Genomic DNA, 22,277 nt, shown 5'->3' on the forward strand with positions numbered 1-22,277 from the left:
TACTGGTGACCAAACCCAAATATACCAGGAAACAAATAAAAAAGCCTTAGGGTGCTCAATGAAGCTTTTATAAAAATTCAGAATGTCCACCTCTTTTTTTTTTTATTTCATGGTATCTGAAAAAAAATACCATTCATCCAACAATTAAAATATTTGCTTTAGAGGAGCTCAAATTTCAATAAATGTCCTATGAATACTCCTTCAGAATCTCTGTGAAGAGAGCACTGCCCATTACCCCCATTTCAAGGGTGAGGAATGTTTCCAGCCAGGAAAGAAGGGCCTGCTGTTGAGTGACAAAGGCACAAGCCTAGAAGGTTCCATGGGGGTCTCTGGCTCATACCCTAGCCCTGCCTCTCATGTGGACCCAGTTTCCCTTAAAGGAGGTTATTTCTGTTCTTCAACAGAACAACCAGCCCTGGTGTTTATCATAGCCTATGTTTAGGGAAACACTATTTTTTCTTCCTATCGAAGTCTTAAATTCTCTACCAGTGGGAAACTTGTGGAGGTAGCAAGGGTGAATGAAAGCGGAAAATTTCCCAAAACTCTTGGCCTACTTAATTGTCCTGACAACACATAGTTATGAAACCGTTGGGTGTCGTCCCAGGGGCCTCCAAAGAGCTCCCAGTCTTTTATGCCTCAGCACAGAAAAGAATTCAGCAAGAGGCAAAGTGACAAATGAGATTTACTAGAACAAGATGCTTGTAAGGTTTACAAGCAGGTAGGCAAGTGTTGCACTGCCCTGAGTACTCAGTGGATTACATTTTTATAATCAGAGAAAGAGAGGGGTGGGGGAGAAGATCTTTGTCTTTCTTGAGTAGTGTCACACTTCCATGATCAGTTCTTCCCTCAGGTAGAGCAGGCATGTTTCCTTGTCCCTGTTTGATCAGGCCAGGACTGTCAGAGCACTTTGGAAAAGTTATTCAGGTCTCAGTACAATGCGGGTGGGTCTTTCATTTTGAAAAGCCACCTTCCCATAAATGATTGTTTTTGTGTACACAGAGCACATCCTGAGGGTCATTAACTTGATGACACCACTGGGTAGGTTGTAGGCCTTATTCTCTACTATTGTTTTATTGCTTGGGGGGCACTGTGCAGTGAACATGTCTTAGGGGCCAAAGAGTATGTTTTAGGGATCATTAACTCACTGAGCTCACTGGGTAGGAGGTAGGTCTCACGCCACCACTGCTTTATTGTCTGGGGGCATGTCTTGTGCTTCTGTCGCATGGTTTTGTTGCTAAGCAGGTTAGATTTGATTTTATTGTTAAGCCAACCAATCTGGCTTTGATGCTAAGCGACTTGTTTTGCTTTATGAGTCAAGCAAGCGCACATGGTCTCAGAATCTTCCCATTATTTTCTTCAGTGATCATTAGTCTTACTGTAGTTTCCCAAAGCCCCCTGAAGTTCCCTATCTATAATTCCCTAACCAGGTTTCTAAGCTAACTATTTGCTTATCCTCGTGCTTGCTTGTGTGTGTGCTCAGTCCGACTCTTTTCGATCCCATGGATTGCGGCCACCAGGCTCCTCTGTCCATGGAATTTTCCAGGCAGGAATACCGAAGTGAGTTGCCATTTCCTACTCCAGGGGATTATCCTACTCTATCCCTATTAATTATCGTGTTTGGAGGGTGGGGGGACCGTTTACAAAGAAAGCATGATTATCTCGCCATTTCAAATATTTCCAAAGAGATTTACAAAGTTGATAACAATTTTTTAAAAATGTGGCCCAGAAATCTAGATTCTTAATATTATGGAGCTCCTGGAGAGCCCAATAAAAAACACTAACAAATCCTACCAATGAAAAAGCACACAAGGGGAAAAACTCTTCGGGTTAGTAGAAATATGCTGTAAACACACATTGCTCAATGCTCAAATGGCCTGTCTTAAGATGTCATTTACAGAGAATGTTGCTGCTGATCTGACTGGAAGTTCGCTTTCCCCAGGTGCCACCACTCTGGATTTGTCCTCCCTTGGGTGCTGTGCTGGTTTCTCCATTTATGCACAAAGCTTGCCAAGTTCTTGGCAATTCCCTCAACTGCCTTTTACTGTACAGGATCCCTGGAGGTTCAATTCTGTTTTCTGGAGTCAAACAAATACAAAACAAGTTGGTGAGAAGTTTCAGCTATTTCACTTCCTCCAGAAAAAAGAAGTGTGTGGAAGATTCAATATAAAAGGGACAGCTGTTTGTTGTTGTTGTTGTTTTTAATTTTTTTCCCCACAGGATCAATAAATTTCAGAGTTGGAAAAAATTGTACATCACTCAATCATTCCTCTTCAATAATCAAAATGTCTTCTTCTCATTTCTCAAGAATTTAAGACAAAAATGGCCAATTAACACTTATGCAGCATTACCTGGAAAGCCCACAAACTCAAAGTAGTAGGTAGGAAGGGGGTAATCTGTTCTACAATTAACAAAGAGCATGGAACTCCTTTCAGCTTCCCCAATGCCCCCATATTCATGTTTTGGGCACTAATAATCCTTCAAGAACTTCTGTGCCATTAAATCTCCTATCAATCACTCAGACCTTGGGTTTCACCCTAGGTATAAGAGGTATTGTAGAACACTCTGAAACCTCTAAAGGGTAAGCGCTGTGGTCAATACAACCTCAATGCATATGGAGGAAGGCAAACCCCGTAAACAGTCATAACTGACCGGGTCAAATGAGATAAGAGAAGGCAGCTGGGTGCTTCTTTTCCCTAAGAAGGAATTTTTTAAAAAATCTAGGATAATTGGCACCTGGCTGCCTACGCCCCTATCCCTGTCTCCTACAAACATTTCCGAAGCAAGGTTTCCAGAATCCCAACAGATTATAGTTCCAGGCGTTGTCATCTCTTTTTTCAGGCTGTCACAACAGCCTCCTCAGTCTCCCCATACCAGTGTTCCCGCTACCGCAATCCAGCCGACGCTTCAACGGCTCCCACCCACAAACCCTCAGCTGAGTACTCAAAAGAGTTTTTCCAAATGGGCCCTAACTTAACTTTCCAAACTTCTCCTCCGCCCCCCAAACCGCCCTAGGACTCAATCCAGTAAAGTCTTTCCTTTATTTCCAGCTCAAGGTCTCTTTCCCAGAGGTCCCTTTTACCTCCCCCTACTCTTCCAACCCCCACAGCTGCCGGAGATTAGCCCCGTCCCTTGGGGCTCCGCTCAGATTTCACTCCCCCCAACAGGTCTATTCACATTTCTATCAACCGCACTCAACAGGATTGAAACATCTTTTCTGAACACCTCTGGTCCCAGCTCCCGCCCGGCCTCGCTCCCCCAGCAGGCTCGGTTCTGATCACGGAGTGGGTCGCCCGCAGCGCTCTAGAAATCGCAGCTCAAGGCGGAGACGCGGACGCCTCCCGCAGACGTCCCTCGAGACCGGGTGTGGCGAGCCTAGCTCTCAGTCAGCCGACTCCTCTCTACGCGGAGCCCCTTAGTCCTCCGCCCAGAGGCCCCAGCAGGCAGTGCGGGATCTTCCCAGCCTCAGCCAGCCGCGCTGCGACCGGACCCGGAGGAGCAGCCGCGAAGCGCCGGGGTGTGTATCAGGCCGGCTGCAACCGCTCCGCCGGCTCCCGGCCTCTCCCCCAGCTCCGCGCGTTTCCCGGCCCGAGTCCGCCCGTCGCGCCCGGGAGCCCGTCGCTCTCCCAGCGCCCTCTGGGGAGCTCGGGGGTGCGCAAAAGCCCAGAAGGGCTCTGCCCGTGCCTAACCCCCTCCCTGGTCCCAGCTTGGCTGGGCCCGGGTCCACCGCGGGCCTCACCTCTCCTCTTTACGAACCCGCTGAGCACTGGTTCGGCCGGGACCCGCTGGAACCTGACGAGACCGCACAAGTGGCGCCGCACCTGCCAAGGAGCGAGTGAGGAGACTGGGCTCGCCTGACGTCACGACCTCCCCGAGAGCCGCGAGTGCGGAGTCACCTGATCACCCTGGCAACGCGCGCGGGGCGGGGCGAGGCGGGGGGCGGCGTCACAGCGCGAGCCCCGCCCCCAGCAGCGAGGCCTGGAGGCGCCACCCGGAGCGCTCCCGAGCGGCTGGCGGAAACTTGAGGTCCGGCTCCGGCCGTCCGCCTCTGGCCTTCAAGTAGGCATGGATAAGTGGCCATGGATCCCCGAGACTCCAAAAGGCAGCCACCTCAGGCTGGATCGGTGCTCCGAGACTCCAGATGTTACCCCCTCGCCGTCAAGGCAAGTGCCTGGCGTCAGGGCCTGTGTCCTCACCGAACCCGTAAGGGATTCAGTGCAAGGCGTGCTGCAGGCTTCGCTTGTGGGCTGCTTCTCTCCGCGTCTTCTCCTTCTAGAGCCAACTAGGTTCGAGGGTTTGCTTCGAGAACTGTACATGAGAGGACTAGGGCTGAGGCTGATAACTGGATTGCTCTCTGGCAACTTTACCCATAAGCCTCACAACAAGTAGTGCAGCCTTTGCTGGAGAATATAATAAGACTTCATTCACTCAGGATGAAGAACAGGCTGTAGCCCAGCCCAGTCCTCCTGTCCTGCAGCCCTCCTCTGCCAACAGAAAGAGAAAGCATTGAAACACTCCGAGAGCAAAGTTTAGCAGAAGCCTGAAAGTCCTAGTTGAAGTCCGATTTGTTTTCAGTTTAGAAATTGATTTTCCCTTCAGTTTCCTCCCCTAGCTCACTATGATGGTATGCCTACATCTCTGTGACTTTCCAGTCACTAGACATAGACCATCAGTTTTAAAATGAAAATGTAAGATCCTGTGGAGGTCCTGGTTTGAGATCCACTGCTTATTCTATCCCTTTACTTCTTTCTGAGTTCCATCTAAGTTTTACTCTCCTACTCCCTGCACCACTATGGAAGTTTTATGTATGTTGTCCTTCCTTCTTAGAGTATGGGATTTTAAACCAAAAAGTTATTTTATAAATAACTTCTAGTGAGCATCTTTGCCTGGCAATAGGTGCTTAAGGCACAATCCTTGAAGATTAAAAGTTTATGAGTGGTGCATCTCATATCCAAGTACCACCTGTACTGTTTACTTAATAGTTTTGTTTCAAGTGACACTTGTTTATTTTTATACATTTAAAAAAGAAACTAGCATATCAATGGGGGTGGGGGGTGGGAAGACAGCTGTGAAAGAGAAGAATCATGGCTCCAGACAGAATTGTACTAAAAGGAGAGAGATTTAAAACATGAGCCCAGGTTCCAAAGGGCAGAAATTAGGAGGCAGGAAGATGGTGGGAGCAGGGCAGGGGCAGCCAGACCTGGGGTGGCTGGTTGGTCTGAGGAGCGGAGCTCCAAGTGCAGGTTAGGGATGTGTGGGGGAAGAGCTGGGTTGGAATGAGGTTTGAGGGATGCAGTAGAGGGGAGAAGTCTGGGAGCGGAGAGAATGGAGAAGGAATCTAGAGAAAGGAGAAGGAGCAGTGGTTTCGGGAGGGACTACTGAAAAGAAGGGTGTGCTAACAGCATTAAGGAAAGGGAGATTACAAAAATGAGGACTGCAAGGAAGGAGGAGCAGTGAGAAGAACCGGATGGAGGCCCTACGGGAAAGCTCAGAGCCTCTGAGGCTGTAATGTGGGCAGAACAAGGTGAGATGAGGGTGGGGGCAGGACTAACTGCCTTGGAAGACAGGGCAGCTGGACATATAGGGCCATGCCGTGGGAGAAGAATGGTGTTTTCAGTAAGGTCCTTGGCCACTCCCATTTTACTGAGTTGTTTGGGGGTGATGGCAATAAGGAGTTCATGATCTGAGCCACAGTCAGCTCCCGGTCTTGTTTTTGCTGACTCTAGAGCTTCTCCATCTTTGGCTACAAATAATATAATCAATCTGATTCCGGTATTGACCATCTGGTGATGTCCATGTATAGAGTCTTCTCTTGTGTTGTTGGAAGAGGGTGTTTGCTATAACCAGTTCGTTCTCTTGGCAAAGCTCTGTTAGCATTTGCCTTGCTTCATTCTATACTCAAAGGCCAAATTTGCCTGTTACTCCAGGTATTTCTTGACTTCTGACTTTTGCATTCCAGTCCCCTATAATGAAAAGGACACCTTTTTTTGGGTGTTAGTTCTAGAAGGTCTTGTAGGTCTTCATAGAATCATTCAACTTCAGCTTCTTCAGCATTACTGGTCAAGGCATAGACTTGGATTACTGTGATATTGAATGGTTTGCCTTGAAAACGAACAGAGATCATTTTGTCATTTTTGAGATTGCATCCAAGTACTGCATTTGTTGTACTTGACTCTTTTGTTGACTATGATGGTTATTCCATTTCTTCTAAGGGATTCTTGCCCACAGTAGTAGATATAATGGTCATCTTAGTTAAATTTACCCATTTCAGTCCATTTTAGTTTGCAGATTCCTAAAATGTTGATATTCACTCTTGCCATCTCCATACAGTCAGCAAAAACAAGACCAGGAGCTGACTGTGGCTTGGATCATAAACTCCTTATTGCCAAATTCAGACTTAAATTGAAGAAAGTAGGGAAAACCACTAGACCATTCAGGTATGACCTAAACCAAATCACTTATGATTATACAGTGGAAGTGACAAATAGATTCAAGGGATTAGATCTGATAGACAGAGTGCCTGAAGAACTATGGACAGAGGTTCATGACACTGTACAGGAGGCAATGATCAAGACCATCCCCAAGAAAAAGAAACGCAAAAAGGAAAAATGGTTGTCTGAGAGGCCTTAAAATAGCTGTGAATAGAAGAGAAGCAAAAGGCAAAGGAGAAAAGAAAAGATATAACCATTTGAATGCAGAGTTCCGAAGAATAGCAAGGAGAGATAAGAAAGCCTTCCTCAGTGATCAGTGCAAAGAAATAGAGGAAAACAACAGAATGGGAAAGACTAGAGATCTCTTCAAGAATATTAGAGCTACCAAGGGAACATTTCATGCAAAGATGGGCACAATAAAGGACAGAAACGGTATGGACCTAACAGAAGTAGATGACATTAAGGAGAGGTGGCAAGAATACACAGAAGAACTATTAAAAAAAGATCTTTATGACCCAGATAATCACAGTGGTGTGACCACTCACCTAGAGCCAGACATCCTGGAATGAGAAGGCAAGTGGGCCTTAGGAAGCATCACTACGAACAAAGCTAGTGGAGGTGATGGAATTCCAGTTGAGCTATTTCAAATCCTAAAAGATGATGCTGTGAAAGTGCTACACCTCAATATGTCAGCAAATTTGGAAAACTCAGCAGTGGCCACAGGACTGCAAAAGGTCAGTTTTCATTTCAATCCCAAAGAAAGGCAAAGCCAAAGAACATTTAGAACTTTGCTCACATGCTAGCAAAGTAATGCTCAAAATTTTCCAAGCTAGGCTTCAACAGTACATGAACTGAGAATTTCCAGATGTTCAAGCTGGATTTAGAAAAGGCAGAGGAACCAGAGATCAAATTGCCAACATTCACTGGATCATAGAAAAAGCAAGAGAGTTCCAGAAAAACATCTACTCCTGCTTTATTGACTATGCCAAAGCCTTTGACTGTGTGGATCACCACAAACTGTGGAATATTCTTAAAGAGATGGGAATACCAGACCACCTGACCTGCCTCCTGAGAAATCTGTATGCAGGTCAAGAAGCAACAGTTAGAACTGGACATGGAACAACAGACTGGTTCTAAATTGGGAAAGGAATATATCAAGGCTGTATATTGTCACCCTGCTTATTTAACTTATATGCAGAGTACATCATGAGAAATGCTGGACTGGATGAAGCACAAGCTGGAATCAAGATTTCTGGGAGAAATTCAATAACCTCAGATATGCAGATGACACCACCCTTATGGCAGAAAGTGAAGAAGAACTAAAGAGCCTCTTGATGAAAGTGAAAGAGGAGAGTGGAAAAGTTGGCTTAAAAACTCAACATTCAGAAAACTAAGATCATAGCATCTGGTCCCATCATCACATGGCAAATAGATGGGCAAACAGTGGAAACAGTGACAGACTATTTTGGGGGGCTCCAAAATCACTGCAGATGGTTGCCTGAAGCCATGAAATTAAAAGATGCTTGCCTCTTGGAAGAAAAGTTATGACCAACCTAGACAGCACATTAAAAAGCAGAGACATTACTTTGCCGACAAAGGTCTGTCTAGCCAAAGCTATGGTTTTTCCAGTAGTCATGTATAGATGTGAGAGTTGGACTATAAAGAAAGCTGAGCGCAGAAGAATTGATGCTTTTGAACTGTGGTGTTGGAGAAGACTCTTGAGAGTCCCTTGGACTGCAAGGAGATCCAACCAGTCCATCCTAAAGGAAATCAGTCCTGAATATTCATTGGAAGGACTGATGCTGAAGCGGAAACTCCAATCCTTTGGCCACCTGATGCAAAGAACTAACTCATTTGTAAAGGCTCTGATGCTGGGAAAGATTGAAGGCAGGAGGAGAAGGGGACGACAGAGGATGAGATGGTTGGATGGCATCACTGATTCAATGGACATGAATTTGAGTAAATTCTAGGAGTTGGTGATGGACAGGGAGGCCTGGTGTGCTGCAGTCCATGGGGTGGCAAAGAGTCGGACATGACTGAGTGAAATGAACTGAACTGAAGTGTTCCTAACTGTTCACTTTTCTTTATTATTGGTATTGGTTTTATTAAGGCATGAGAAGAAGAGTGTGGATTCACTACAAAAACTGTAGGAATCTACTGAAGCTCCTCAGAATGGAAAATGGGAATGGGAGGCAATATTATGTTTTTTTTTTAGAATAGATTTTTATTTATTTTTAAATTTCTATTGGAGTGTAGTTGCTTTACAATGTTGTATCAGTTTCTACTGTATAGCAAAGTGGATCAGATATATGTACATATATCCCCTCCTTTTGGAGGATGTAGTGTTTTGTAAAGAATTGTTTGGAAGCAGCATCCAACATGGTCAGAAGGGAGAGGAGGGGCAAAAGTGCAGCCCCAAGAGCTAAGGAAGGGCTGACCAAGGACTAGAAACCACCCCTTCTGGAGAGGAGAAGGGCTGTCTTTTGCTCACTTGTGTGTGGCAATTGGAGTCTGGCAGGTAGAGGTGCACAGAAACCCTATTAAAATGAACATCTCTATACCCTGCACAGGTCAAATAATGTCTTTTTGGAGCTCACAGGCTCAGTGGCAAACACTGTGGAACTCCCCTCAGAACAGAGTTTTAAAGCACTGGGAAATCCACTAAGAGTTGGCCTCTGGCTTTTCTCCCATGGAAACAGACAAATGAACACATGTGAAAGGAAAGCCAGTGAATGTGGCCAGCACATACACAAAAACCAGAAAAAAAACAAATCAGATTGTTTTCATGTTTGAGGATATTAAAGAAAGGGTAAAAAGCTTCACTTCTGTCTGCTAGCTCATTGGTCTGCCTGATTGTCACGGAATTTGAGGTCCATGTGAAGGAGGAAGGTGTCAGTTTGCTTTCGGTCATGCTTCAAGGTTTGGGGTTTCACCTGAGCAATGAGTTTCAGTTTTATGAATCTTTTTCCTGATTTACATTTTCAGATTCCAATTTGCTAGTCAGGATTGTCTCCATTGCAAGGAACTAAAATGCTCTTCAAGTCAGTTTAAGAGAGAGAGAGAATTTATTGGCTCTTGAAACGAGGAGTCTAGAGGCAAATCTGAACTTCAGGCATAGCCGGATCCAGGCACTCAGGCAGTATCACCAAGAACCTCCTCTCTTGCTCTATCCCTCGGCTCTCCTTTCTGTGCATTCTCTGAGAGTGCAGCCCCTCTGAGAGTGTTAGAAGCACATTCTCAAAACAGACAAAAGGCTTTCTCTTTCCCAGAGAACTTTTTACTAAGAAAAGTTCCAGGTTGGAGTCTTAACTGTTTACATCGGCTTGGGGTAAATTGCTTCTCTCTGAATGAGTGGTTGTGGCCAGGGGATGTAGCATCTTGGCTAGTTCGTGCTGTCATCTGGAACTGGGAGTAAGGCTAGCCATCTCTCAAATCCCACATTTGAAAGTGTGGAAAGAACAGCTTCCCCAGGAAAATGGAAGTTTAGTTACCAGAACTAGGAAGAACAGATGCCTAGCAAACAAAAAACACAGCTGACCCCTACAGGCCACTGATACCAAAACCACAAGCTTATTGAAAAGTTCTGTAGGCACATGTATTCAATAATATGAAATTCTAGTATTATTCCAGAAGGATAGCTTTGACTCTACTTGGGAGCCAACTTACCTTCTCCAGTATTTCCAGGAAAATTGCATCCACTGGGGGGCAAACTCCAGCGCTGAGAGGTTAAGCCTTGTTGAGATTATGGTATAGAACCCACCACTGGTTTTACCTAAGTGCACTCTCTTCTCTGGAAGGATTACTTCTGAGGAAAGTGCTTCAGAGAGTACTTCATGCTTTAAATCTGTTTGTACAGCACCTTGAGTTCTCAAGAAGCACCACATAAAGGCATGCAATTTTAATTGTGACTTTTCGAAGCACTGATTCCTAAAGTGGCCTGGCATTTAGATAATAATCTTAGAAACCCAGCCCTGGAGGAAAACACATTTTTCTCATAGGCTGTGACTCAACTGAGTATGAAGTTTTCATCAACTCTTAAGAATCTCCTTGATTTCTGATATTTTGAAAATAAGGGGGAAAAAAATCAGCACCTATAAATTTGAGATACTCAGCCTGTATGTCTATTTGCATTTATATTTATACAATGAACCAATGATTCATGAAGAAGGGAGCCACAGAGGATGAGATGGTTTGATGGCATCACTGAATCAATGGACATGAGTTTGAGCAAACTCCAAGAGAGACAGTGAAGGACAGGGAAGCCTGGCATGCTGCAGTCCATGGGGTCGCCAAGAGTTGGATACGACTTAGCAACTAAACAATAACAAATGATGATTTAGCACTTGACATATGAAGAATATGAACTCAGGGAAAACATTAAATCCACATATTCATTCAGCACATGTATTAAGTACCAACCACGTGCCAGGGGCTGTTCTAAGCTCTGGAGATGTAGGAATATGCAAAACAAAATTTTCAAAATCCTTGCTTATATCAAACTTACGTTTTAGTAGGTGTGTCCATTCATATACAGCTTTGGATCTCCTCTGTGTCACTGACAGGAATTGTCATAATCACCAGTAAACATGCAGGACAAATTTTTTGTGAGTGCTTCCTCTAAGGCAAGGCTTTTGGCCAGTGCTCTGCGTATGTTTTCTCATTATTCTCTTCTTCCTAGGGATTAAAAACAGAATTCAGAGAGATGCACACACCTGTTTAAGAGGCCTTAGAAAGTAAGGGGTGGAGCCAAGATTGAAACTCATTTCTCCATTTCTGCCTTTTCTAAAATTATTTTATTTTTTACAGTTATATAATTTATTTATTTATTTTTGACCATGCCACAAGGTATGTGAGATCTTAGTTCCCCTACCAGGGATTGAACCTGAGCCCTTTGCATTAGAAGCACAGAGTCTTAACCACTGGACCACAGGAAAGTCCCTTCATATCTGCCTTTTAATTTGTACCCTTTCTTCGAGTGTGGAAAGCAGATGATGCGAAGTGGTGGGATTATGGCAAACTGGAGAACAAGCTCTGTGCAAAGGGAGCCACTATCTAGCCACTTGGCACAGGGGAGCTGGCCCAGTGTGGCCAAGTCTTGTGATTTTTTTCAAGAGAAGCTAGCAAACAGAATTTTGACATGAAAACCAGTTTTTAAAGAATGGTGAAAGCGAAACAAAATCTGAGCATTATTCAGGCCACAGGTCTGCCCCTTTATGAGAAAGCACCCCAAAATGAAAAGTGAGTAGAAAAATACAGCTCTCGGGGCTTGCACAAAGTAGTTGTCAGGTTGATTTGATAAGGCTAAGGTAAACAGGTGCCCCTGTTTACCAGTAAAGCAAAGTCCTTAATGAAAGTTAACAATGAAGGAGCAGCTAGAGTGTTCCTACCCACTAGCATGGAGGAGGTTGCAGTGAGCCATCTTAGGCTGGGTTGACAGGCCATGCTTATCTGAAAAGGAAAATTTAACTTCAGGGCGGGCTCCATGTTACATCTGAGGCCCTAATAATGATGATTATGCTGTCAGTGCACAAGACGCAGTTCAAAATAATTCTCCTCTGAAAAATTACATTCTGCTTGCTTCCTGGTACTTCCTTGTCTCCCCCTGCCCCAGGACTCCCGCGCTCAGCAAGCTTTTCCTTTTACCCACCCCTTTTGCCAGCGACTGGCAGTCACAGGACAGATGGTGGTCTCACCACTGGGGTGGTCTGAGACCAGAACAAGGCTGGTCACCTGTTGGTGGCAGCGCCTCTTCCTGTCCTGGCCTTTGGAGGGAGGGAGAGGAGAGCTTCCACATTTTAAAAAAACATTTGCACCACCAATAGGCTGAGACTCTCCAAGACAATAGTTTTGCTTAAAATGAGTAAAGGAATTCTCATCTGCTGGATCTTCACAAGATCAGAAAACCTCTGTTTACTACAAGGATTGTTTCAAAAAGGAAAGTAAGATCTGGCACATGAAAAATCCCCTTTCTATCCGTTCTCAAGATAGTAACTCTGCAGACATATGCCATCATAGCACAACAGTGCTGTCGTGCACTGGGGACAGATTCGCTGCTGCTGCTGAGGCTGCTGCTGCCACCGCCGCCTCCACCGCCTCCTTCTGTTGCCTGGATAAAGCCGAGGCATGTGGCACTGCTGTGAGATTCTTAGAAGATCAGGCAATTGTTCCTGGCTGGGGCCCTACAACTCACTTTGTGCTGCAAGTCTCTAAATCCTAGCTCTCCTGGGCCCTGGAAGCCTTGATTTTGGTTTTGGAAAACACACATAGTAAGTACTTAGACACTTTCTGAAAGGGATAGGAGAAGGAAAACTCCCCCCTTCCTTACTTGAAAGATCATTTAAGAGAAGTGACTTCTCCCACTCAGGGAGGCAGGGCAGTGCTATGAGTGTCCAAAGACCTGCATTCTAGCCCTGGTTCCCCTATATCCTTGTTTCAGAACCATTTATTAAATCTTTTCGGGCCTCAATTTCCTCATCTGTGGAGTGGAAATAATAATAGGCCCAGACACACAGGGCTGTCGCAAGGGTTAAATGGTGTGTGCAGTAGAAGCTGCTCTCTGCACAGAACACGTTCTCCGGGTCACGGGAGCCTCCATGTATCCCCACCATTGGCCCCCAGCATCCACACCCTAGGAGAGGGTACAAATTAAAAGGCATCTGCTTCACCTTGTCCCCACCACTAATTTTTCTGTGACTCCTTGGTCAGGTGATTAGGAGTTATACATGATGACCAGTGTCATTCTAGTGCAGTTCTTTTTTAAAAAAAATTTTATTGAAGTATAGTTAATTTGGGTTTTCCAGGAGGCATGAGTGGTAAAGAACTCACTTGCCAATGCAGGAGATGTGAGACAGGGGTTCGATCCCTGGGTTGGGAAGATCCCCTGGAGGAGGGCATGGCAACCCACTCCAGAATCCCATGGACAAAGGAGTCTGGCGGGTTACAGTCCATAGGGTTGCAAAGAGTCAGACACAACTGATGCGCCTTAGCATAGTATACATAGCACACGTAGCACATAGTTACACAGTTTACAATGTTATGTTTAATTTCTTCTATATAGCAAACTGACCCATTATATATTCTTTTTTCACATTCTTTTTCATTATAGTTTATCACAGGATATTGAATCCCTGTGCTGTAGAGTAGGACCTTGTGGTTTACCTCTAGTGCAATTCTTTAGCTGCTGCAGGGGAGACCTTGGTACCAACTACACCCGGAGCCTTAGTTTAGTGTCACCTTTACCTGAATTTCTGGGCTGCTTTGGCCACAGGCCAGAGGAGAGTAAGCCTGTCTACCTCCTGCTCCAGGCCCCTCCCTGGAGAGGCCAAACTCGCAGTTCCGTGGGTGTGGAGTCCACCTGCATCAGAGGGAGGGGCACTGTGGCCACATGCAGCTTCCTCCGCTCCAGGCTAGACCCATTGCTTTTTTTTTTTTCCATATTTTAATTTTAAAAAAATATTTTAGTTTTTATTGACGATATGAACATAATATTTGGACATAGGTGAAAAATATATTGTTGAAATTCATTTCACCTGAGCTTTTTACTTTTAATTAAAATTGCATGTGTGATTTTCATTTTATTTCTATTGGAGAGCACTATCCTAAAGTGTGGTGGATGAGCCTGTTCTGGGATTCCCTGGTGGCTCAGTAGTAGAGAATCAGCCTGCCAAGCAGGAGATGCAGGTTCGATCCCTGGGTCAGGAAGATCCCCTGGAGAAGGAAACAGCAACTCACTTCATTATTCTTGCCTGGGAAATCCCATGGACAGAGCAGCCCGGCATGCTACAGTCCATGGAAGACCCACTGCTTCTGAATCACTGGGGCCAGGGCCTAGGAATCTTCAAGTAACAAACCCTCTGAGGGAGCAGAGCCTATAAAAGTTAGCATTTATGGCCCTCTGGTCCCTCAAACTCTGCAGATGTTTTCCTCAACCTGTCTCTCCTCATGTGTCCTTAACTGGGCCATCGTCCTGCAGGGAAGCCAGGCCTTGAAGCTACAAACCTGAAGTCCCCAGAGTCTGGGATCGTCCCCATCACCTCATAGCAGAGTTTGGCCCTTCTCCCCTCCCCCTAGTCTCACTCCCCAGACCTGTTCAGGCCTTCCCCTTGATTTCACACCAGAACCAGTGGTCTTGCTCCCCACCTGTCTAATCTGGAGGTCTTGATCTGGAATGGACACCTGGCTCTAATATTCCCATATTTAAAATTCTCCAGGGGTTTCCCATCCTGTAGGATCCAGTCTATGAGGCAGTTAAAAGCCTTTCTCCTCAGCCTCATCTCTCTGGCCACTTCCCTAGGAGGAAAACTCCAGCTGGACTTATCTGATGCCCAGATCTTTGAATTTTCCATGGAGCTGCTTGCCTCTGGGTTACTACAGACACAGTACCCTTCACTGGAACACTCTTCTTTGCTACTCTTTCTTCAAGTCTGAGCTGAAATGTCACCTCCTCTGGTGAGAGGTTGCAAATAGAACATCTGTCACCTTCCCAGATGTTCTCAGGTAGTACTGACTACTCCCTCCTCTTCCCTATACATGCCCTCAAAATATCACCCATGATTCTGTATTGCCTTTATTTGCTTGTGTGTTTCTGCCCCTCTAGACCCATGAGGGATCTCCATTTTATTAATTTCAAATTCCAAACCTTTATCAGGGTTGATAAGTCCAGTATGATCTGGCTCACACCCACGTCTTCACCCTGACTCCTATCACTCTGCCCTAACCACTTCACCCTGTCACTCTGGCCTTTGAACTGTTTCCAAGATTACCAGACTGCTTCCTGTTCTGGGTCATTGTTCTTAAAGTGACCATTTTCTGGAATGGCCTCCCCTAGATCTTTCACGGCTGTCTCTCTTGAGTGCTCAGTCACTTTAGTCATGTCCAGCTCTTTGCGACCCCATGGACTGTTACCCAGCAGGCTCCTCTCTCCATGGGGATTCTCCAGGCAAGAATACTAGAGTGGATTGCCATGCCCTCCTCCAGGGGATCTTCCCAACTGAGGGATCGAACCCACGTCTCTTACGTCTCCTGCATCGGCAGGCAGGTTCTTTACCACTAGTGCCACCTGGGAAGCCCCATGACATCCAGATCTCCTTTCAAATGTCACCTCCTCAAGAATCACTTGAAAAAAAAAAATCACTTGGCCAACCAATCAAAGGTAACCTTCCCTCCCTCCATTGTCTCTTACACACTATAGTTTCTTTCCTTCATAGCACTTACCATAAGCTATAGTTAATTCATTTTAAAAATCAGCCCTATTGGAGTACAATTTGCATATGATAAAACGCACATGTTCAAGGTATACAGTTATGTGAGTTTTGACAAATACCCAAATATTTACCACTCTACTCAAGATGTAGAATATTTCCATAATCTGTATAATTTTCCTGATTCCCCCTTCCAGTCAGTACGCCCCCTCCCCAGGGCCAGCCCCAGTCAATCTCTGCTCTGCTTTCTGTTCCCATAGCTTCATGTTGCTTGTTCTAGAACTGCATTTAAATGTAATCATCCAGGGGGTTCTCTGGTGGTCTAGTGGTTAGAATTCAGCACTTTCACTCCTGTGGCCCGGGTTCAATCCCTGGTCAGGGAACTGAGATCCCATAAGCCGGGCAGAGGTGACACCCCCTAGAAAGAGCAGTGTAAATGTTGTTATCCACCAGCATGTACTCTCCTGCCTGGCTTCTTTCACTTAGCATAATGTTCTGGAGGTCCATTCGTGTTGTAGCAGTTATCAGCATGTTTCTTTTTATTACTGAGTAGTAAGCTATTGTATAAATATATCTATTTGCTTGTTGATGGACACCTGGGCCATTTCCAGTTTTGGGCTATTACGAATAATGCTGCTTTGCCTTATAGACACAGGAAACAAACTTATGGTTACTGAAGGGGAAAGGAGTGGGGGAGGGAAAAATAAGGAGTTTAGGATTAGCAAATACAAACTATTACATATGAAACAGATAAACAACAAGGTCCTACTGTATAGCACAGGGAACTATAGTCAATATCTTGTAATAAAATATAATGGAAAAGAATCTGAAAAAGAATATATCTACATCTATCTGAATCCCTTTGCTGTATACCAGAAACTAAAATAACATTATAAATCAAGTTTATCTCAATTTTTAATTATCTAAATAAATAAATAAAGCTGCTTGGACAATTTGTGACAAGTCTTTGTGTAGACATACATTTCATTTTTTTCAGGTAAATACCTGTATTAGAGATTGCTGGGCATATGGTAAGTGTATATTTTACTTTATAAGATACTGCCACATTTCTTTCCAAAGTGATTTTCCATTTCACACTCCTGCCATGTTATGAGTTTCAGATGTTCTACATCTTTGACAACACTTGTCACTGGTCTTTTAAATTTTAGCCATCCTAATAGATGTATGGTGTTATCTCATTTGTATTTCCCTATCAGCTAATGACATTCGACAGCTTTTCATGTGTTTATGCAATTTGTGTCACTTCTTTTTAAAGTATTTGTTAAAATCTTTTGCCCATATTTTATTTTGGTCATCTTCTTAATATTGAGTTTTATTTCTTTATATGTTTTAGATATAAATTATTTGTCAAAAATATGATCACATAACTTTCTTCTAGTTGGCAACTTACCTTTTCATGTTCTTAATGCTGTCTTCCAACTCACTCCCCCTTTTATAATTAGTTCTTTCCATGATCTGAGAAATCTCTGCCTATCCCAAGGTCATGTAAATATGCTTTCTTCTACAAGTTTTAAAGTTTTCTTTTTAAAAAATTTGGTTCTTCGATCCATCTCAAGTATGTTGTGAAGTAGAGACTGAGAGTCACTCATTTCCATATGGATATTCAATTATTCCAGCACCATCTGCTGGAAAGTCTATCTCTTCACCTGTAGTTACTTAAATTTTAATTACTGAAATTTTCATTTAATTATTTGTCTCTCCCACTAGACTGTAAACTCCATATATTTGTTCTAACTGAATCTGGGCTCTTTACCATCACTGCTACCTCCTTGCAGGGAGAGGAAACAGAGTAAGGGTTTATTCGGCAGTTAATTTTAGACGTGATCCTGGGAACAGGAGTAGGGTGTGGGACAGGAAGGAAGGAAAGCAAGACATGTGCTATGGAGTTGGTGGCCACTGTGGGGCTCAATTCAGCAGGGACCTTCTGCAGAGGAGCACAGAGGGCACCTCAGAACTGTCTACTGAGCATCAGAGCAGTGAGCATACATCCACCAATACCAGTCCTATGGGTCCAGGGTTACCCCAGCAGAGCTAACTCGCCCACACTTCCAGACCATCATGCTTGAGTCCAGATACAAGCAAGAAGGCACAAGTTGTGGGGAGCAGCTAAGCCAACCTGCTCAAAGCTGGTTGCCATGGCTGAGTAAAAGGTGGGCCAGAAGGATGGGAGAAGCATCACAAGAGGTCTCCAATACACATTCATTCAACAAATATTTATTGTCTCTTCTGTGCCAAGCCCTGTGTTAAGCACTGGAGACAGTCATCAAAAAGCCAACAGGAGACAGACAGTAAACAGTTTGGTGACTGATACAACATTTTATCAAGTAAAGTACTATGAAGACAAATAAAACAGGGTAGGAGAACTGTGAGGCTGAGTGGCAGGATGAGGTTCCTTTGGACCATCAGGGAAGGCCTCTGAGAAGCTGATTTTAGACGGAGGGTAAATGGGGTGAGAAACAGAGCCACCTGATTATGGAGAGCAAGAACATTCCAGGCAGAAGAAGCTTAGGGTGTTAGAGAAACAACAGGGAAGTCACTGCGACTGGAGCTCAAGGCACAAAGGCCAGGAGAGAGGGTCTGGCAGGCCTCAGAAGTGAATCTGAACTTTATTTTGAGTGTGGTGTGAAGCCACTGGGGGTTTTAAGAAGGGTCATGGCATAGTCTTATTTACAGTTTAAAAGTTGTGTGGGCTACCAGGACACATGTATTAGAATGGCTGAAATTAAAACAAAACTGATAATGCCCAGTGGTGGCAGGAATGCAGGGTGACTGTAGCTCTCATACACTGCTGGTGGGAATGCAAAGTGGCAGAGCCAGTTGGCAAAAGAGTTCAGTCATTTCACATAAAGATAAACAAAGATAAACTTACAATTATCATGCAACCCAACAATCCTATTCTTAGGGATTTACTGGAGTGGAGTGAAGCTTATATTCACAAACCTGTTACACAGATGTTCACAGTAACTTGACTCATAATCACCAAAAAACTGGAAACAATTCAAATCCCCTTCAACTGGTAAAAGGCTAAAAGGTAGGAAGTCCATGTAAAAATACTACCTAGTAACAAAAAAGAATGAACTACTAATCATACATCCAACAACCTGGAAGAACCTCAAGAGCCTTATGCTTAGTGAAAAAACTCAATCTCAAAAGGTTACATATTGTATGATTTCATTTATACAACATTCTTAAAATAACAAAACTATAGAAATGGAGATCAGATTACTGGTTGCCAGGGGTCAGGGAGAAGGACCAGGGAGGCATGAGGTGGGAGTGTCACTACCAAGAGGGAGCCTGAGAGAGTTCTTCTATGATGATATAACAGTTATCCATCTCAAAGGGCTGTGGTAGTTACAGGAATCTCTACTCTGGATTTAAGTGCACAGAACTACACACACAGCTCCCCCAAACACAAATGAATGCGGGTTAACCGGTGGTCACCCAGTGGTTAGTACTTTTTGCTGCTTTCATTGCAAGAGTGAGGGTTCAATCCCTGATTGGGGAACTAAGATCCCATAAGCCATGTGGTGTAAGGTCTGTTGTCTAGTTAACAGTAATGTACCAATGCAAATGTCCTAGTTTTGACATTTTACTGCAGCACAATATAAGATGTCTGAGACTCTATTATTTTTACAGTGTCCTGTGAGTGTATATCTATTTCAAAACTAAAAGTTTAGAAATAAAAATCTAGCAAGTGCATAAAAAGACTATAAAAGGCTTTCTCTGAGATAGGGGAGATTTGCAAATGATGGAGAGTAGATGACATTTGGGAATGTATTGTCAACCTTCTTAGGTAAGATAATGTATGGTCAGTACTCATTCTTTTATGGGGGGAGTGGTTTGGCCACACCTTGGGGCTTGCAGGGATCTCAGTTCCCTGGCAAGGGATTGAACCCACAACCCCTGTAGTGGAAATGCAGAGTCTTAGCCACTGAACCACCAGGTAAGTCCCTCATCACTCATTCTTGGGTGATATATGTTGAAGTTTTAGAAATGAACTATTGGTGTCTACAACTTACTTTCAAATGGTTCAACAAATACATACCTATTACAGATGTCACTTTAAAATACAGCAAAATGCAAACAATTATTGAACTAGGTGGTACGTTTATAGGTATTCACTCTATTATTCTTTTAAATTTGTATTGAAAACATTTTATGATGAAAAGTTGAAAGAAGGAGAAAAGGGATGAATTGCTGATATGTGCAACAATATGGATGACTCTCAAAAGCATTGCAGTAAGTGAAAGAGGCACAAGGCTGCAAATTGCAAGATTCCATTCTGCAACTGGAAAAAAAGGCAAAACTATAAGGACAAAATCAGATCACTGGTTTCCAGTGGCTGGGCTTGGGGGAGAGGTCTTATCACTAAAGAACAGAAGAAAAATTTGGTGTGGGGGGGCATATTCTATATTTTGATTGTGATGGTGATTATATGATTGTGTTTGTTGAAATTCGCAGATCTATACACTCAAAAAGGCAAAAATTAATGTGTGTAAATTATACCCTTCCAAAAGGGAAGTATCATGTGTAGAAGAACCATTAAAACACAAGCTACTGAAGATATAAATATAAGATACAACACCATAAAAATCCCAGGAGAGAACATAGGCAAAATATCCTCTGACATAAATCATACCAATGTTTTCTTAGGTCAGTCTCCCAAGGCAATAGCAAAAAAAATCAAATAGGACCTAATCAAACCATAAACAAAAAGACAACCTACAGACTGGGGGAAAATATTTGCAAATGATGTGACTGACAAGGGCTTAGTTTCCAAAATATACAAACAGCTTACACAGCTCAATATCAAAATAACAAACAACCCAATCAAAAAAGGGCAGAGGACCTAAATAGACATTTCTGCAAAGAAGACATATAGATGGCCAACAGGCACATGAAAAAATGTTCAACACTGCTAATTATCAGAGAAACGCAAATCAAAACTATCAGTCAGAATGGCCATCATTAAAAAGTCTACAGATAATAAATGCTGGTGAGGGTGTGGAGAAAAGGGAGCCCTCCTACACTGTTGATGGGAATGTAAACTGGTGCAGCCACTATGGAAAACAGTCCGGAGGTTACCCAAAAAACTAAAAATAGAGTTGCTATATGATCTAGCAATCCCACTCCTGGGCATACACCCAGACAAGACTATAATTAAAAAAGTTACATGCACCCCAATGTTCATAGCAGCACTACTTACAGTAGCCAAGACATGGAAACAGTCTAAATGTCCATTGATGATGAATGGATAGAGGAGATGGACTATTACTAAGCCATCAAAAAGAATGAGATAATGCCAGGTGCAGCAACATGGATGGACCTAAGGATTATTATACTAAGGAAAGTAAGTAAGAAAGAGAAAGTCAAATACCATATGGTATCACTTATATGTGGAGTCTAAAGTACACAAATCAACATGTCTACAAAACAAAAACAGACTCACAGGGAGAACAGACATGTGATTGCCTGTGGGCATGGGAAAGGAATGGACTGGGAGTTGAGGCTTAGGAGATGCAAACTATTACATATAGGGTGGATAAACAATAAGGTCCCATTGTATCACACAGGAAACCGTATTTAATATCCTGTGACAAACCATAATGGAAAAGAATATATATATAAATATGTGTGTGTGTGTATACACATATAACTGAGTTACTTTGCAGTACAGAATAAATTAACACAACATTTTAAACCAACAATACTTCAGTAAAATTATAAAAAATAAAATTACAATAAAACACAGGCTGTACTGTGCTTAGGCGCTCAGTCATGTCTGACTCTTTGCGACCACATGGACTGTAGGCTGCCAGGCCCGTCTGTCCATGGGAATTCTCCAGGCAAGATTAATGGAGTGGGTTGCCATGCCCTCCTCCAGGGGAACTTCCCAACCCAGGGATCAAACCCAGGTCTCCAGCATTGCAGGTGGATTCTCTACTGTCTGAGCCACCAGGGAAGCCCAAGAATACTGGAATGGGTAGCCTATCCCTTCTCCAGGGTATCTTCCCAACCCAGGAATTGAACTGGGGTCTCCTGCATCGCAGGCAGATTCTTTACCAGCTGAGCTACCAGGGAAGCCCAAAACACAACCTACTGGGGGGCAAAGATCTTATCTAAGTCTTGTTTGTTTTCCTGATAACACACCTGGCATCTAATAAGCACTGAATAAACATTAGTTCATATGTGCAGTAAGGTTTTTCCCCCAATAAAACCCCTATAGTCTGGGGACCCTCAGCTGTGTAGGCTCTGCTCTATGGCTCTATGAGTGATGTGGCCTTGTCTTACTCACATAGGTTTGATGTATTTCCTGCTGTATTCTTGGGAACAGTGAGGTCCTTCGGTCTCATGTATCCTGATGCTCTCTGGGGCCATCTGAGGGGCCAGCGACAGCCCCAGGAAGTGGCACTGCTTCAACAGAGACTCAGGAAAAGGTGTTTACCTTTCTCCTGAGACTTGTAAATCCAAACCAAGCTTCCTTCTCCATGTAGCAAAGACTAGCTCATTTTACATAGAAAAAAGAAGTTAGAAATTCTCCTTGCAAACAGCAAATGCTAAGTAAACATGACACTTAGTCTTCCAACATAATAACATTGATAACTACTATCTGGCTTTCTCAGTGCCA

At 43.7% G+C, this 22,277-nt stretch overlaps 1 protein-coding gene across 3 annotated transcripts in view; it reads right to left on the minus strand.

Annotated features, from left to right (window-relative positions):
* The window catches only part of CYSTM1 (cysteine rich transmembrane module containing 1), a 122,938-nt gene that overhangs the window by 51,943 nt on the left and 48,718 nt on the right, over window positions 1-22,277 (minus strand). Inside the window, exon 2 of one of the 3 annotated variants that reach the window (XR_006269002.1) lies at window positions 10,933-11,102. The gene's annotated coding sequence lies outside the window, so the exon portion shown is untranslated. Of the gene's footprint in view, window positions 1-3,753; window positions 4,249-10,932; window positions 11,103-22,277 lie in introns of those variants that run through there. The other 2 variants (XR_006269001.1, XM_043465337.1) reach the window with 2 other exon arrangements.

The sequence above is a fragment of the Cervus canadensis genome, chromosome 4 (genome assembly GCF_019320065.1).
Source record: "Cervus canadensis isolate Bull #8, Minnesota chromosome 4, ASM1932006v1, whole genome shotgun sequence".
In the NCBI taxonomy this organism is placed as follows: Eukaryota; Metazoa; Chordata; class Mammalia; order Artiodactyla; family Cervidae; genus Cervus; species Cervus canadensis.